This window comes from Talpa europaea (genome assembly GCF_964194135.1).
Source record: "Talpa europaea genome assembly, chromosome: 8".
In the NCBI taxonomy this organism is placed as follows: Eukaryota; Metazoa; Chordata; class Mammalia; order Eulipotyphla; family Talpidae; genus Talpa; species Talpa europaea.
Genome location: NC_140075.1, coordinates 21,029,281 through 21,047,079, shown reverse-complemented (window position 1 = coordinate 21,047,079; position 17,799 = coordinate 21,029,281).

Sequence of the window (17,799 nt, the reverse complement as noted above, 5' to 3'; positions counted from 1 at the left end):
TGATGCTGCAGAGGCTTCGGGCAGCTTCGCAACCCAGCGCTCAACCGCTGCGCCACCGGGGAGGCCCGTAAAGTACACTATTGACAACAAAATATTTCTAAAGCAAGGCATTCTAGCACAAAACATTTTTCCAAAATACCTCTCTCAGACCTTCAGTCCTTCAATATGTTTTTTGTCTTCCTATTTTGCAACATTTTTTAAGATAGCCATTTTGTTTTGACACCAAATTTTTGAAGATCTTTAACATATCTCTTTTATTTTATTTATTTATTTATTTATTTATTTATTTATTTTTTATAGAGGCATGCTTTATTTATTTGTTTGCTGGTTTGTTTGTTTGTTTTGTTTATACATGCACTGGGTACAGTCAGAAGCGCGGGAGGGTGAGAGAATTCACCAGAGCCAGAGCGGGGAGCAGAGCAGGCAGAGGGACCGAAGTACACTGCTGAGGGGAGCAGCGGGCGGCAGGAGAGGTCTGCACGCCATGTGGGACCCTCCTCTGGTGGCCAGGGAGCAGCCGGGGATCGAACCGGCGCTGCAGAGGCCGCGGGCAGCTTCGCAACCCAGCGCTCAACCGCTGCGCCACCAGGGAGGCCCCTAACATATCTCTTTTAAATACATTTCTTAAGACAACCTCACTTTATTTGCATTTCGAGTTACAACATTCTAGTTTTTAATTTTACTTTTAATTTATATATTTTTAAAAAGATTTATTTATTTATTTATTTATTTATTTATTTATTTATTCAAGCACTGGGTACAGTCAGAAGCGCGGGAGGGTGAGAGAATTCACCAGAGCCAGAGCGGGAAACAGAACAGGCAGACTGACAAAATACACTGCTGAGGGGAGCAGTGCTGCGCCACCGGGGAGGCACAGTTTTTAATTTTTAGATTGTAAGCCTGTTATGGCAGAATTTCATCTTTATTTATGCCTGAAGACCCAGAGGAGATCTTTTTCCATAGTCTGAGCCCCAAGCAATTGGGCAACAGACCATCCATCACCCCAGCAGGGGCACATCCACAATTGAAAGCAGGGAAGGGGCAGAGAAGCAGGAGACTTCCAAAAGCTCACCTGGTCATCTGGGGCACCCAAGTCAGGCACCTGACCAGAGAAACTCCATCAGTCACTCCCTGAACTTTTTGTCCACACGCAGGCCTTGTCCAACATAACTTTGGCTAATGAACAACTCAGGCTCACATTTTTTCACTTCAGGACATTGTAAGAGCTGTTATGCTATTATGCCATTCTACTGGATAATTCATACATAAACACGTCATTTTTTTTTTTTAGGTGAAATGAACAACAAAGTTTATATTTCCTACATTAAGAAGCAAAATATATACCAAAAGCTCATTAAGTAGTCAAATTTTCATTTTACTGAACTTAGTAGATCCTTAGTTTTATAGGAGAAATATACCACCATTAAAATAATGATAGAACAGATTTAAGATAGAGAAACCAGAAGTAGCTTTAGTTTTTCTTAGGATAGGAAGTTCAAAATGCAGAGTTACAAATGAAACAAATTCATATGCCAGAGATTTTTTTGTTTATTTTATTTTATTTTTTGCTAGGGCAAGGGGAGGAAAAATCAATGAAGGTGCTCACCAATGCTTTAATTAAACCATTGCATTTTGAACTCGTTTTGTGGTGGACTCCCTGGTGGTGCAAGGGTTAAGCACCACACTATGAAGGAATCTACAGCCTCTGCAGCACGAGTTCAATCCCCAGCCGGCCAGGGAGAAACCCACATGGCGAGGCAGACCTCTCCTGCCGCCTGCTGCTCCCCTCAGCAGTGTACTTCGTTCTTTCTGTCTCTTCTGCTCCCCGCTCTGGCTCTGGTGAATTTTCTCACCCTCCCGTGCTTCTGACTGTACCCAGTCCTTATATAAATAAATAAATAAAATAAATAAATAAATAAAAGAGTTCCCCAGTTGTTCCCTTAAAAAAAAAAAAGAAAAAGAAAGAAAGAAAAAAGAAAATGTCAGCTAAATTTAAACAACAAACCATATAAAAGCATGCTTACAGTATAAAGGTTAATGCTGGTATGAGAGAAAGGTTTTTCCCACCTACACCATTAGCAATCTCCAAGTCATCTTGAATTAATCCTTTCAAATTTGTTACTTTACTAGTTTTTAGTTTCCTCTTGTGAATATAAATAAAAATTCTCTCACTTTGTTGCTGCATTGTAAAAATCACATTTTCTATAAACTTAGTTGTGTCCCCAACTTTTCAAATGATGCCGTGGTGCCTGTGACTCACATATGATTGAAATTCTGTGACACTATTTTCACTACATGATGGCATCTGTAGAAGGGTTTAAATTTGTCAAGTGGGAAAACACTGATATTGTCCATCGAATGGTGAATAAACAAAAGCTCTATTAGCTTCATAATATAAAATGGCACAGCTGCCATGGGAAAACATTCTGGCCATTCCTTTGAAAATGAAGCATAAAATGAATGGATGACAGAGCAATTCCACTTCAGGGAAAACTCTGAAGAATTCAATAGTGACTCAAACTGACATTTGCATGTCCATAATCATATCAGCATTACTCACAACCTGTCAAAATCTAGAAAGAACTCGTGTGTCAATAGAGGTGCAAATGAAAAAAAAAAAACATATATGCTATGGACAATTATTCAGCTTAAAAATGAAAATTCTGATACATGCTACAACTGTAGGAACCTTAAAGCCATTATGTTAAGTAAGATGCAAATGGACTAACAGGGTATTATTCCATTTCTATCAGGGGTCCAAAGCAGTCAAATTCAGAGACAGCAGTAGAATGCAGTTGCCTGAACATGAGGGTGAAGAGGAATGGGGAGCAGTGTTTAACTGGGGGAATGGAATATCTAGACATGGATGGTGGGATATTTGTGCAATGATTTGAACATAGTTAATGCCATAAAATGCCTGGATTAAAAATATTTAGTGGCAAGGTGTCTCCCCAGTGCCGCAGCGGTTGAGTGCTGGGTTGTGAAGCTGCCCACAGCCTCTGCAGCGCCGGTTTGATCCACGGCCACTGGGCGAGGGTCCCACATGGTGCACAGACCTCTCCTGCCACCCGCTGCTCCCCTCAGCAGTGTACTTCGTCACTCTGCCTGTTCGGCTCTTTGCTCTGGCTCTGGTGAATTCTCTCACCCTCATGTGTTTCTGACTGTACCCAGTGCTTGTATAAATAAATAAATAAAAAATCTTAAAAAAAATTTAGTGGCAAATATGTATATTTTATAACAGTGAAAAAATAAGCACAGTTCTGAAACATTTGCAACACACATCAATATGAGAAAGGAATCTGGAAGGCACAGGGAATGTCAGGCAAAGTACTCCACAGGTTTACAACCAAATTATCACTAAAAATGGTAATAACCAGGCCTTCCTGACCTAGGGGTTAAGATGGAGAACTATCATGACTAAGGCCTGAGTTCCATCCCTGTCCAGGGAGCTGACCAACATGGAACTGCAGACCTCTGCTATCTCCTTGCTGCCCCTTTAGCAGTGTCTTAGGTCCATCTGCCTGTTCTGCTCCCCACTGTGTCTCTGGTGAATTCTCTCACCCTCCTGCATGTCTGACTGTACCCCAGTTCTTGTATAAATAAATCTTCAAAAAAAAAAAAAAAACCAGCACCTGCTAATAAACAGTGAGGTTTCTGAGCTTCAGAGAGAAGGGAAAGGGTAATGAGGTAAAAGGGATGAGGTTGGGGAAAATTAGTATCAGTTAGAGACAGGTGTTATGAATAAAATGCTGGAAAAGTGCTGAATGTAGAGGGGGGTGCATTATAGACAGTACCTGGGAAGGGTCCCCTGAAAATATTATTTCACAATGTAGGTCATAACCTCAGGTACAAAAGCCCTGCAGTGACAGTGTTTGTCTTTATCATGCAATATCAATAAGGCCTGTGGGGAAAACAGGTACTACATGAAGCCATAAAGTTGAAATGCTGGGCTGTTTTTCTCAGGGTTGTCGTATGATACAAGTAAATTCATAATAAAATATCATTTGTCCCTTGGCTGAAAGCCACTCAAGAAGTCCCCTCCAAGTCCCACAATTGTGCCCACTTTTAGGCCCACCCTGAATCCAAACAACAAGGGGGGCATAACAAGAAAGCGGAAACGCGCCACCCCTCAGTGACAGGGGCCTCCAGAAAGGCCCCAGACAGGAGTCGTCTTGTGCTGAGGTCCAGGCAGTGGAGGCAGGACAAAGCGACAACGGCGGGACAGGGAGAGGGGATGGAAAAAGCCATGTCACACAGGCGGGGCAGGCGATACAAGGTAAAGTAATAAAATGGAGGCTTTGAACCTGGGAAGCCGCCTGAGGTATTTTACTCTGAGAAAACTTCAAAAACTGAGACTTGGAATTTCGATCCTAGGAAAAGTGAGCGGCGGACCCAAACCCCGGGCTGTTCTGACAGAAGGGGCATCTGCTCTGCCCGCTGGACCTGAGCTGCCTCCCTGGAGGCGCTGCTGGGGTTCAATCTCCACCTCTAAGAAGCCCCGAGGGGAAGCCCAGGCTGGCGGGTTAAACCTCCTCTGTGTCCTCCAGGGCCCAGGGGATTTAGGAGCTGCCTCCCCTGCCAGGGCCTAGGTCTGGAAGACGGGTCGGGCTGCTCAGACTGGGGGTCGGGGCCATGGCTTCCCCTCCTGCCTGCAAGACGCAGGGCGGGAGGTGGTGTCACCCCAGAAAATCTTAGTCTACCCCCAGGACATCATCACCCACAGTAACAGCCATGCGGGCCCAGAGCAGAGGAAGAACGAAAGGATGGAGGTAATAGCACTTTAACAGATTATAAATATTAAAAAATAAGTTGATTATCTACAAAATGTCCACTTTCCAGGTGAATGGGTGATTGTGGCTTATTCACTCTCTACAATAGGAAGGATTCTCTTGGCACCAGATATCAATAGAGAAAACATCTCAAGAACTTAAGAATGGACACTTCAATCATGCTCAGTGAAATAAGCCAGAAAGAAAAAGAAAAATACCAGATGGTCTCACTCATAGCAGGAATTTAGAAAACCAAATAAGAGACCAGGAAAAAGACTAATCAATACAAAGTAAAAATCAAAATCAACGAGCAACTGTAAACCAGAGGTGGGGGGGGGGCGGGGAAAGAAGGACGATAATCAAAATAAGGGGGGAGGTGCAATTGTATAGGGAATATAACCAAAATGAAAATGCATACATTGTGCAAAGATGAAAAAAAGATGTAAGAATTATATAAAATAAAATATTTAAATAAAAAAAAGAATTCCTTAAAAAAAAAAAAAAAAGAATGGGCCCTTCATCCTTCATTGTCTCAGATGATTCCCCATGAAGGACCTTCCATCCCCATTGATGATAGCGCACAGCTGTCCCTGCTGCAGGAATCTCAGGGGTGTCCTTTAGTGATGCAGAGGTGGTCACAGGTTTCAATACACTGAATAGATTAATAATAACCATATTAGAAAGTCAAATACTTGTAGCCAGAATGTGACAGGCAGGCCATGTTGCTCCTGGTCACTCAAGGCTCAGGAAAGCCTGGATTCTATTCAAGGGAGAGTCTAAAGTCACTTAATGAGGCAGTTTCCAGGGGTGAAAATTCCCTCTTCCAGGCTCTGAATGGCCACATCAGCTGCACAACAGGTAAGTAACACCTCAGCCTTCACATGCAGGCCCAAGACCAGCAGGTGCAGAATCTCAGACCCCGTGTGAGAAATGCAGAGCTCCAGGTATCACGCAACCCCCTGGGTCAGAACCTGTGCCCCAGGGAGACTGGGACATGACTCTGCCCTCCTGCCTGCTGGACCTGGGGTGGGGAGGTGGGTGTCAGCCCCAGAAAAATTTACAATACGTTCCCCAATTACATCCTAAATCTCCACAAAAATAAAACACACAGATCAATGAACAGAACGGAGAGCCCAGAAAACCCACCCCAGGGGTTGATCAGTGTAGCAGGAAGGAGCTGGGAGCACACTCGGGGGATGCACTTTCATTTAGGAGCCCAGGGCACCCACAGGGTCACAGTCAGCAATGTCCTGACCCCAGGAATGTCCATGTCCCTCCAGGACCCAAAATGACACGAGCAGAGCTCTCCACAACCAGCCTGCCCCGCCCTTGCTGCCTCATCTCCTCCACTTCCACACCCGCGTCAGCGAGCAGTGATGGGACGTAAACACGTAGGGGTGGGGAAAGGCTGAGAAGGAGAGGCTCACGGGGCAAAAACAGAAGGAAAAAAACCCACAAAAAATAATGGGATAAAATAGAATGAAATTCCTGTGTTCCAAGTCTACTTGCACAATGTTGATAGCCAGTGTCCTGCCAGCCAGCACGCTGTCATTTTCTGTCTGACCCTAGAGCTCAAATCCTGATGATGGTAGCAGAGATTCCACAGTCAACAAGAAAGATGGTGGCAGCAAAATAGAGTTCCACTTTTGTGGAAGTGCTGCCGTGGGCTGACTTCCAGACAGGCATGCCAAGCGTCAATTGTTTGGTTGCTAACACTCCAATGAAAAACAGGAAGGATATAAAACCTCAGGGAATGACCAGTGACATTTCAAGGAACCATATGTATGCCAACGGTATCTAAATTCCCTTCTTTTAAATATTTACTTATACAAGAACCGGGGTACAGGCCAGATGTTGGGAGGGTGGGAGGATTCACCAGAGACAGCGGGGAACAGAACAGAGAGATTGACAAAATACACTGCTAAGGGGAGCAGTGGGCAAGACAGGAGAGGTCTGTCATCCCATGTGGGACCTTTGCTGGCCGGCTGGGATCGAAATGGCACCGCAGAGGCTGCGGACAGCTTCACAGAACTGTGCTCAACCGACTGTGCCACCAGGGGAGCCCTTAAAGTCCCTTCTTTTAATGGGGGGGATTTTATCTTTATCTGAAAATAGTTCACTCTTAATGAATTGATGTCAGCCACCCATGAAAGAGCATCATGAAGATGCTGCAGATGCCTCTTGCAGTGTCTATCCATGTACTTTATTGCTTTTGACATGGCGACTTTCAAGGTTGCTATGATGACAAAGAATGTTCTAGTATAAGCTCAACCCATCTGAGCAATTTTGAAATGACACTGCATACAGACCCACAAAATGGACATCATCACCATCATTTCCACTTAAGACCTTAAGGACACTCAAGACTTCACCACTGACCTCAGTATTTTGACATTGTCATGATCTTTGGAGGAAACAGGGCCTATTTACCTCTATTTTCACCTTGAATTTCCACACGGTGGTGATGCAGCAGGAATGTGGGGCAGGTGTCACCACTCTGAGTGAGTCTCGTCCTCTCCTGTGAGTCTCGTCCGCTCCCCCAAGACTTGGAGTGAAGTCCTGGCCTGGGCCTGTGGGCCTGGTAGGGAGGGGATGAACCTGGTCCAACAGGTCCCAGCAGGCAGCACCCTTTCTGCTTGGATCTGGGAAGAAGGTAAGCTGAGAAGGAAGGGAAAGTGGGGAGCCATCTCCTGAGGGTGTCCGATGGCAGAGTGGTGAGTACCTGTCAGGGAGGAAGCAGGGGAGGGTGTGCTAGATGTTGAACACTGGCCAGCATTGGCAGGTTGCCATTTGGGCAAGGCGGACACAGAGGTCCCTGTTCATCCATTCCAGAGCAGCCTGCTGGGTCGGATCCTGCACTGATTGGGGATTCCCAGGAGACCTGCCGGCACCCTGGAAACTGTCCAACACTGTGAAGACAATAGAGATGACACCTGTGGGTGGCAAGAACCTCTGTGCTCATGGCTACCAAGATGGGGGTGTAGGAGCCCAGACCCCTCAGGAGGAGGAAATGCCCAGCCACCTGGAGCAAGCAAGAAGAGCTCATGGCTAGAGATTTGCCTCACCGCCTGCCCGGCATGATTTGATGCAGAGCTGTGGGGTCAGGATGAGGGGTGGTTCAGGGATCAGCCATGTCAGTCGTGTAGGGAGGAGTAGGCGTGATGGAGAGGGGGGCAGAAAGGTGAAGGTGACAGAGGGGGGTGCGTCTGAGCAGAGGGAAATGGGAAGCCCCTCTGAAGAGGTGGCTCTTGGAGAAGGAAGTGAGAGAACAGGCATTTCGGGCACAGAGAACCTCAGGGTGAAATCTCTGAGGCTCACAGGGTGTGTCTCCAGCCAAACTCTCGAACAGGCCAGCGGAAAACTCGCAGCCCTTCCACAGAGACAGGAAAGCTGAAATACTGGCCTGTTTTTCTCATGGTTGTCATACAATCCAAGTAAAAACCATAATGAAATGCCATTTTTTTCCTCCGCTGAAAGCTACTTGGGAAGTCCACTTCAATGTGGGACTCTACTCCTTAGCTTGTCTTCAAGCCCATGACCGTGGAGGTAGCCAGAAAAGAAGGCCTGGGCGTGCCAACCTCCTGCCTGAAAGAGGCCACCCAGAAAAGGCCACCCAGACAGGAGTCGTCTGTGTTCTCTCAACCCATCAAGGCTGTGACATTGAGGAAGAGACTTGGGAGAATTGACCCAAAAGGACCCGAATGGAGTAAGACCTGTGCACGCAGGCGGGGCAGAGGCTGGTGGCTGAGATGGGCCTCTGGATTGGGCGAGCAGGGGGTAACCATGACAACTGACTCACATTCTGGGCTCAGGAATCCCGAGTGCCTGGTGGAACTCATGTTGATTGAACAAACCGCCCCACCAACCCCCACCCCTGTTAGTCACCAGACAACGAATCACTCTCTTAGCTTGGTCCAGGCTCACACTCACCACCAAGGTCCTGTGTCATTGGGTTTATTCTGCTCCCTTGCTTCTCAGGCTTAGCTTTGCTGACACAGGAAAGGACATCATGGTCTGGACATGGGCCAGTCTTCCAGCCAGTGTTGACCAATCTTCCCATCATGATACTGCCCTGCTCCCTGTCTCAGCACTTCACGCCTTAGGGGTTTCCAACATCTTTTATTTATTTATTTTTTTAAATAATGCCTTCATAGTGAATAAAGTGGTGCCATTGTTTCCACTCCCAGGGCATTTTCATTTGCTTGTGGAGAGCACTCTACAGAGTAGCAGATGTGCATAAACAAGAGTTAGTATAAAGAACAGCAAGATGATCCCCAAAGGTTTTACAAAATTCAATGGGTATAAATTAGTTCCTGTACAGGAAAAATAAACAAAAATAATACAATATTAAACAACATCCAAATTTTAACGTTGAGGATTTGTTGGATTTAGCATTACCCAATGTCATTCAAATGCGCCATTGTGGCATTTGTGTTTTTGTTGCAATTGTGCTAATGGTTGCAATAACTTATCTCTAAATTCCATGACAAGACCAAGGCTATTATGGAATGTACCATGTACTATGAAGTTGTCTTTGTACATTTGTTCAGGAAAGGGTTGCATTAAAAGGGATAGGGGTTATAGAGAATGATATCCCAACAAACCACAATTGAGTCTGTGATGTCAGAGGACCTGTTGATGTTGACCACGTCAGCATACAGCAGCCTCAAGGGCACTGAGTCTTGATCTGATGTTCCGGAGGACTGCACAGTCCATGGGAAGGGATCCTCTTTTTCATTTTGACTCCTATGGGTGGCATCCCAGGTGGTGGCTGTATCAATAATGTCTGGAGCTCTGGAATAAGACTGGTCCTTTATTGCTCTAACTGAACACGGCTTTATAAGTGATAAAACAGAAACAAACCCTCTCCCCGATGTGATGTTAAATGTTTAAAGTCCCAGCCAAATTGGTCCTTGCAACAGATGGTGACCTACAACCAATGGCCTAAGACTTGTTTCTGCTGGGATAAAATGTTGTATTGCCATGAGACCAGAGGAATCAGGAATGAGCTGTTGCTCACCAGTTGTTAGGCCAAAGCATTGTCATTCAAGAATTTAAATGTAAATCAAGCTCTGCATATAAGGACCTATGGGGACAAGTGATCCTCTAGACTCCTTTTGTTGTTTTTTTTAAGTGCAGACCCCAGGGTGTAGCCTTAGGAGACAGAGTTTTGTAGGGTTTTAGGGTATGTAAAAGAAGCAATAATCAGTTACCAGTATTGTCCAGGAATGTCCAGTATGCCTGTCCTTCACGCCTGGAAATTAGTCCATGCTAAAAAGGAAAATCATGAAGAGGCAGTAGGCAACACAAAACAGCAAAGATACCAAAATTACCAGAAGAAAAAAAAATTAATACCTGATGTAATTTATCTAGAAACAAGTGCCATCCATGCTGATCCTCATTCACCCCAACAGTACAGCAAAATATTTGGAAACTAAATCCACTTTCAGATCATTTCACCTATGTAGGGTAAAGAAAATATCAGGCTTTTCTGCCCTTCCGCCATCAGGATAGATGATGGATCCTTGTCCTGAATGCATGCCTGAGGGCGGGCACCTGGAATAGGGTGTGGGCATAGGTAGATGGGATTCAGCTGAGCTAAGACTGTGCTTTTAAGGGCGGCATCACGGGGATGCCAGCAGCAGCAGCAGCAGCAGCAGCAGCAGCAGCAGCAGCAGCAGCAGCAGCAGCAGCAGCAGCAGCAGCAGCAGCAGCAGCAGCAATAGAAGCCGAAGCCGAAGCCGAAGCCGAAGCCGAAGCCGAAGCCGAAGCCGAAGCCGAAGCCGAAGCCGAAGCCGAAGCCGAAGCCAAAGCCGAGAAGCAGCAGAACGAACGCCAGAAAATCCAGATAGAGTGAAGACTTGCTGTGGGCTGGGAGGCCTGCCAGCCTCCCAGCCCCCCAGCCAGCACCCCTGCCTGCCATATGCCTGGTGAACCCCAATAAAAAACCTGCAAAACCACTGAGGACTCTGACTCCTCCTTTACCCGGTCTGCATGGGATCAGAAAACCTGCACTGTGTCCTGTCCTGCCCTTTGCAACCTATTTTTGCATAACATCACAGGTCAGGATAACCAAACAGCATTTTACACTGGGTTTGATGGAATATGCCGTATACAGTCAGAGTGAAGGTGTGACATCCAGTCCCTGCAGGCTTCAGAAACAAAGTTGATTTCATCAGCTGCCACCTGGGGTTTCTTCTTTTCGAGGTTACTACAATTTTTTTCTTGTTCCAGGATGTCCAGTCCTGCCCATGGAGGTCAGCTTCCTCACCCTCTTTGGAGGTCTCTGGAAACTTCCATATAAAGTGGCAGGTTCTCCGCTTCTTGGTTTAGCTCAAATTTAACTTTCTGGAAAACATTTAATCAGTCACAAAATGAAACACGTTTCCAATTTTTAGGTGAAGCAGACAAAAATAGACTCTGTCATGAGTAGTAAACATTACGACCACTTGTTCATACTGTGTTGGTATCAAGGGGAGAGAGCATGCAAACACAAGTTCACTCCGCTTTAAAAAAACAAGAAAGTGCCACATGACTGCAGACATCAAACCAACGAAGTACATGATAATGCAGGACAACAGTCAAAATTTACAATTTGCATACATATCAGGCACTGAAATGTTTTATGAAAGTTTCAGAAAACCAATGTTCACATTTCTGTACATGCCTAAGTTTTACATTTTATTTCCCCAAATGACCATGATTCCCTTTCAGTTTTACTTCACCAGGAAAACCAAATAGGACAAATTTTTGTAATGTCTTAACCATGAGTGTAGGGTAAGGAAAAATATCAGGCTTTTCTGCCCTCCCGCCATCAGGATAGATGATGGATCCTTGCGGACCTGAATGCATGCCTGATGGTGGGCACCTGGAATAGGGTGTGGGCCTAGGTAGATGGGATTCACCTGGGCTAAGACTGTGCTTTTAAGGGCGGCGTCACGGGGACACCAGCAGAAGCAGAAAAAGCTGAAAGAGAAGCCAAGAGAGATCACTGGAGAGCCCAGATAGAGTGAAGACTTGCTGGGGGCTGGGAGGACTACCAGCCTCCCGGCCCCCCAGCACCCCTGCCTGCTGTGTACCAGGTAAATCCCAATAAAAGACCTGCAAAAACCACTGAGGACTCTGACTCCTCCTTTACCCAGTCTGCATGGGATCAGAAAACCTGCATTGTGGTCCTGTCCTGGCCTTTACAATGAGGAAAGGGAGAAATTCCCTCAGGTGTCTCAGGAGCTACTGAGGCTCCACAAGATCTCCTCCAATCCACCAAGTGACAGACTACCAAATTTTACTTTTTTTTTCTTTCTTTCTTTTTTTTTTTTTGTGGGACCCTCGCCTGTGGCCGGGGATTGAACCAGCACTGCAGAGGCTGCAGGCAGCCTTGCAGCCCAGCGCTCAACCGCTGCACCACCACAGGATTAAAGTTGATATTTAAATATATTGACCTTGTATTCTCCAATCATGAATGAATTGGATAATTCTGAGTTTCATGGTGGAGTTTCAGACAGGCCTCCTTCCTGGAGTGCCTGCAAGGAATTAGACAGCGCCACCAATCTTCTGGTCTGTGACAGTCTACCCAGTAGATTGTTTAATGTGAGGGACTCAAAACTGCTTGGTCAAAAAGCCTGCAGTGTGGGAGCCCACCCACTTGGAGAGCAGACACTCTGGCTCAGGAATCCTGGGCTGACAGTGCTTGGATGCCTTGATTCCCTCCCTATAAATGGCTTCACAGATGCAGCAAAACATGCTTTTGAAATTCAGGTTGGCGAGGGTTTATGGAAATAGAGTGGTTGGGGCCAAGTAAGTGGAAGACAGTATTATTATTACTCTTTTTAAAGTTGCCAGCCCGGTAGTGTCAGCCCAGTCAACAAATATTAAAAATTTCTGTTGACAATACACTGGGGGTTAAAATAAAATGACTAAAACTGCACACCTGTAACAGGAGCACAAGCCAACAACTCAAACACCATTTCATGATCCCTGAGGGAGGTGAGTCGGGCTGCGAGGCCAGAGGAGCAGTATCTAAATATGTCTGGGCGTCTCATACATGGCCCAGGGGAAAGGAGACCTGAGATGTTCCCCAAAGTCACAAGAGCAAAGCAGAAGAGAAAGAGAGGAATGTTTCAGGCACAACTCGAAGCAGGAGCACTGGATTTGTTACAGGGCAAACACCTATATAAAATGGGGTTGTCTACTGTGGGTCCTCACCCGTGTTCTTAAAGGGGACTTATTAATGCTAAACTGCAGACAGACATAAAGGTTGATAAAAGGTTTATTTACAAGGGAAGGGGAAATTGGGAAATGAATAACTCAGGGAGAAAAAGAGGGAGATATGTTCGTAAATGCATCCTACCAGTTCCACTGACCTGGAATCCTAATGACCCACTGAGCTGGCAAAAAAACCTAGCGTGCCTCGTGGTCAAGCCGGAGACCCCCACCCAGGCCACATGGCCAGTTAAAAACCCAAACCGAGAGCCTATTTGCTTAACTCCACCCTGAGGTCCTTGCAACCTTCCCTTTGGTGGTCATGGGATTTGTAGTGCCGTGGGGGTGGAGTCCACAAAGCCTGTATGGAGTTTGCTTAGGACATCCTTTCCCCCTAACAGATTCACCGGGTCTGGTTGTGGGGAAGTGACAATATTGACATCTCTGAGCAGAGTTTCTCAGATATTGGCTGAACCCGGATCGCCTGGGAGTCCTGGGCTGGGCTCCATACCTCTCTCCCACCCCCAGAGTTTCTGATTCAGAGATCAGGATACATGTAAATGTTTGAATTTCTGACAGTTCCCAGGTGGTGCTGATCCTACTCTAGATATTTAAAAGAGGCATGAGAAGCTCAAGGTCTCTTCCCAGCCAAGACTAATAATGACTCCATAAGGTTGGAAATCCCTGTGCTCAGGAAGACAGGGCATGATGCTGATGACTGCAGAGGCTGGGGGAGTTGAGGTCCCACCCTGTTGTCCCATCTCTCTGTGCTGGGTTCTTGTTCTTGAAGTTTCTTTCTTTGCCAACTTCCGTGACGAGAAGGCAATTTTGCCTTTGCTTCTGCAATGTGTCTGAACACAGCTCTTCCAGGCTCTATCATCTTTCATGTCTTGTAAGGAAAAATTTTTCCGAGTTAACTGAAAGCAGGACGAAAAATCCTACATGCTCCCAACTCTCCCCAGATCCCATTCCTGTTGCCTCAGTCCCAGGCTTCTTTGAGAAATATTTTTTGTTCAGTGACATCTTCTCCTTTGCAATTCATGGAAAAATGGAATTGTCTCCCCATCAGGAACACCATCCTGTAACTTCCCACATAGAAAAGTCAATCGTGGGTTCTTAATCGCTTGTTTCATCTGCTCTATATTAAGATCGTGACAAATTTTTCAAATCACTGGAAGACTAGAGACACTGAAACTTGCAACAAAACAGAAGATTCTGGAATAAAGTTCAAAATGACTGTTTTTATAAGATATATAATTTGGGTCCTTTGAAATATTAACTCTCTGAAATTAGCATTTTTGTCAGACAAATATAGTCAAATATTTCCTGCATCCTATAATTTCCTACAGATAACAAAATCATACATACATATTCTAATTATGTATACACAAAATATATATATATAAATATTCCATTATCTCTATATTTTAAGTAAAATATAGCAAACAATAAATATATATTCTATTTCCATACACATTCTATTTTAATAACCCAATCATATGTATCATTATACTATTATCATTATTATATCATTATACTATTATCATTATACTATGCTATTAACTGATTATACTAAGTGTAATTTTATTTTAAACAGCACAAAAAGTACATTAAATTCTATTTTGCTTAGTTATTTATCCTAATCAATATATTCTTAATGTTGGAATCTATCCACAAATTTTATACACACCACATATTATACATATAATATCTATTTAGGAGATAAAGGAATGCAAATTTAGGATATTTAAATATAATATATACATAGGTATCTTAATAGTAAGCAAATTTTTAAATATATTATATACTAATGACCTACATAATAATTGTACATACTCCAAGTCTAATTATGTATATGATATGAAAAGTTTACCATTCTAATTTCATATATATCTTAGTTTCATATGGCACTTAATTTATACACATCCTTATTATATATGCAGTTAGGTGGCCCCAATACAAAACGGGGTGCCTGACTGTGGGTCCTCACCCGCACGTTTAAAAGGACATCAATACTCTACTGCAGGCACACACGAAAGGTTCATAAAAGGTTTATTTACAAGGGAAGGGCAAATGAGGAAATGCACAACTCAGGGAGAAAAGTGGGAGACAAAGTTTTAAATGTGTCCTACCCGATCCACCGATCTGGAATCCCAAAGGGCGCCCTGAGAGCTGGCGGCAAGCCAGGAGCCGTGAAGCCAGGAGGCAAGCAACAGAGCGAGAGACCCCAAGGCCCACGTGTTTGGTTTTTATACCACACCTGGCTGCTTAACTCCACCCTCAGGTCCCAGCCACCTTCCCTTTGTTGATGACGGGATTTGTCTCTCCCAATGTCCTGATGGCTTTGGTCTGGAGTGGGGGTGGAGTCCACAAAGCCTGCATGGAATTAGCTCAGGACATCCTTTCCCCCTTAAAAGGAGAGCCAGGCTAAGTTTCTCACAGGCAAGAAATTTATTGTGCTCACGGGGTGAGGTTCGCTGTTGGGGGATAAGGGCAAGTTTTTATAGGGCGGGGTCTGGCCTTGGTGGGAGGTGGAGAATGCGGAGTGGAAGTTGCTTTTCAAAGAAGTTTTTTCTCTCAGAACTGGTTGTTCTTCCAATGCTGCTTATCAGGGTCGGTGCAAACCAGGCAGAGCCAGCTCCCGGGATGCAGGTGGCAGCAGTTTCAAGTTCCCCCACTCTGAGCCCCATCTCCGCCCCGGCCTTAACCTTACAAGGGCCTATTGGACACAGGAACTGTGTTCCCTTGGTCCTTTATGGTTGATGTCAAATCAAGAACAAGAAAACAAACACAAACCCAAGCCCAAACAATAGAGGATGCTCAGCCAGGCCTCACAGCTCAGCAGGAGGCTGCTCTGGCCCCTGGTGTCACCTGTGCCCTGGATCTGGTAGGCCAAATCGTTTAATAATTAGTTTCTAATTTTCCATGCCTTTTATTTGCAATATACTGATGCATATAATATAGTGCCTAATGTACTTTTTTTGGGAAATTTTTCTCTTATTTATGACCAAGAACAAAAAGTGAAGGAATGTTAGATCTTCAACCTCAAGGTGTGAGGCACAAGGAATCTTCAGCCCCACGGTGTGAGGCACCTTTAGCTTCAGCCCCACGGTGTGAGGCCCTTTGGGCTTCGCTGCTTGCCAGTGTCTTATCTGGCTGGGGCATCAAGGCCTCCTGCAGCACCTCCCCCTTTTTGTTTTTGGCCATCATTTGCATAGTTTGCAACTCAACACGTGTCTGATTGATAGCACGGAAAAGCAATTTAATAAACAATGGGAAGAGTATCAATATAATTATGGTGACAAGCAAAACAACACCTAAAGTAATAAATGATGGGAACCAGGCGGCCTTAGTGGTATAATGTTGCAAGGAAGCCAGGAAGGAAGCAGCAACTTCTGCAGGTGTGGAGGAGGGGGCATGAGCTAAACTAATTGCCTTAATATCTTTCTGCAGAGCAGTAAGGTCCAGGGAAACATTTGTGTTATCCCAAACACCCAGTAAATGATTTTTGACATTATTCCAAGAAACAGAAGAAGAGTTATAAACATGTGGAGTGACACAAATCCATTTGTAATCAGAATGACATTTGGTAGTCAAATGCGTTTTTATGTGTTGAATTTGATTGCCAATATGTAAAAGTGATTCCTCAAGAACATTTAAACAAGCTTCAAACTTATTATCAATGTGGTCTTGGATAATCAAAGCGTGTGTGATGTTACGAGACAAATCATTAACATGGGAGGCAGTGTGAACTTGTTGCACGAGAGCAGTAGTAGAAACAGCAACAGAACTAATAATAGCAATAAGTGCCATAATACCCAGTATAAGTTCCGCTACAAACCTTTTGGAGCGACGCAGGCCCTGTCCCACAATCTGAAGAGTATACAGTCCAATGTCATCATACCACGGCTGTTGTAAGCTTACAGGGAGCATGACACAAGGAGGTTGATGTAAGATAACAAACGTAGCTTTAGAAAATGAGCCAACAGAAGTAATACAGTTGGTGAGAATACAGTCAGTACAATTAACATGAAAAGTATGGTGGTGATGATAAGTAATGGTTAAATGTCCGGGGCCCTCAACGAGGAGGGCATGAGGGGGGCCCACACAAGCCCGTATGGTGACAGCATGAACAGAATGTCCAGGTCGGCGAAAAAGCACAGGTGAAGTGGCGGCAAGGAGGCGAAATAAGTCCGGGTATGCACGGGAACCATTCGAAGTGTTGATGGTGTAGGTGGGAGTAATCCATCCCGCTGAATATCACTGAGTGATAGGTTTAAGGGGTGGGATGAGGCGATTCGACCGGTTGTAGATGAGCGCGTCCTGCAGAAGAAACCTATAATCCTTGGGGACATTAGTGGCAGATGTAACTGCTCCAAAAACTGAAAAATCATAAATAGAAAGATTAGTCTGGTAAGGCTGGTAGCGAATTCCTGCAGAGGGAAACCTACAATTATGCCAGGTGGGAAATCTGTGATTTGTGTTAATAATATTCTGGGAATTATCTGAGTTATAAATTGAACAGGCTGGGAGAGTGGAGGATACTGAAACTCGAGCTATGTTTTCATTAGTGCTGCGAGGACCAAGGAGAGATATAAGCAGTACCCATAAATCACGGTTAGATCCAGAGGAGGAAGGCTTAGAAGTTACTGTCAAAAAATATTTATCGTTAATAGTAGGCAGCCAGGTAGTTGAGACTTCATATAGACAGGACTGGATGTAAAACACATAGGAGGCGAATCCATGCGTCCCTGAAAAGAAAAGTTATTAGTGCTTTTAAATAAAACAAAAGAGTCTGAATCACCACCTAGTCAATCAGAATAATTAG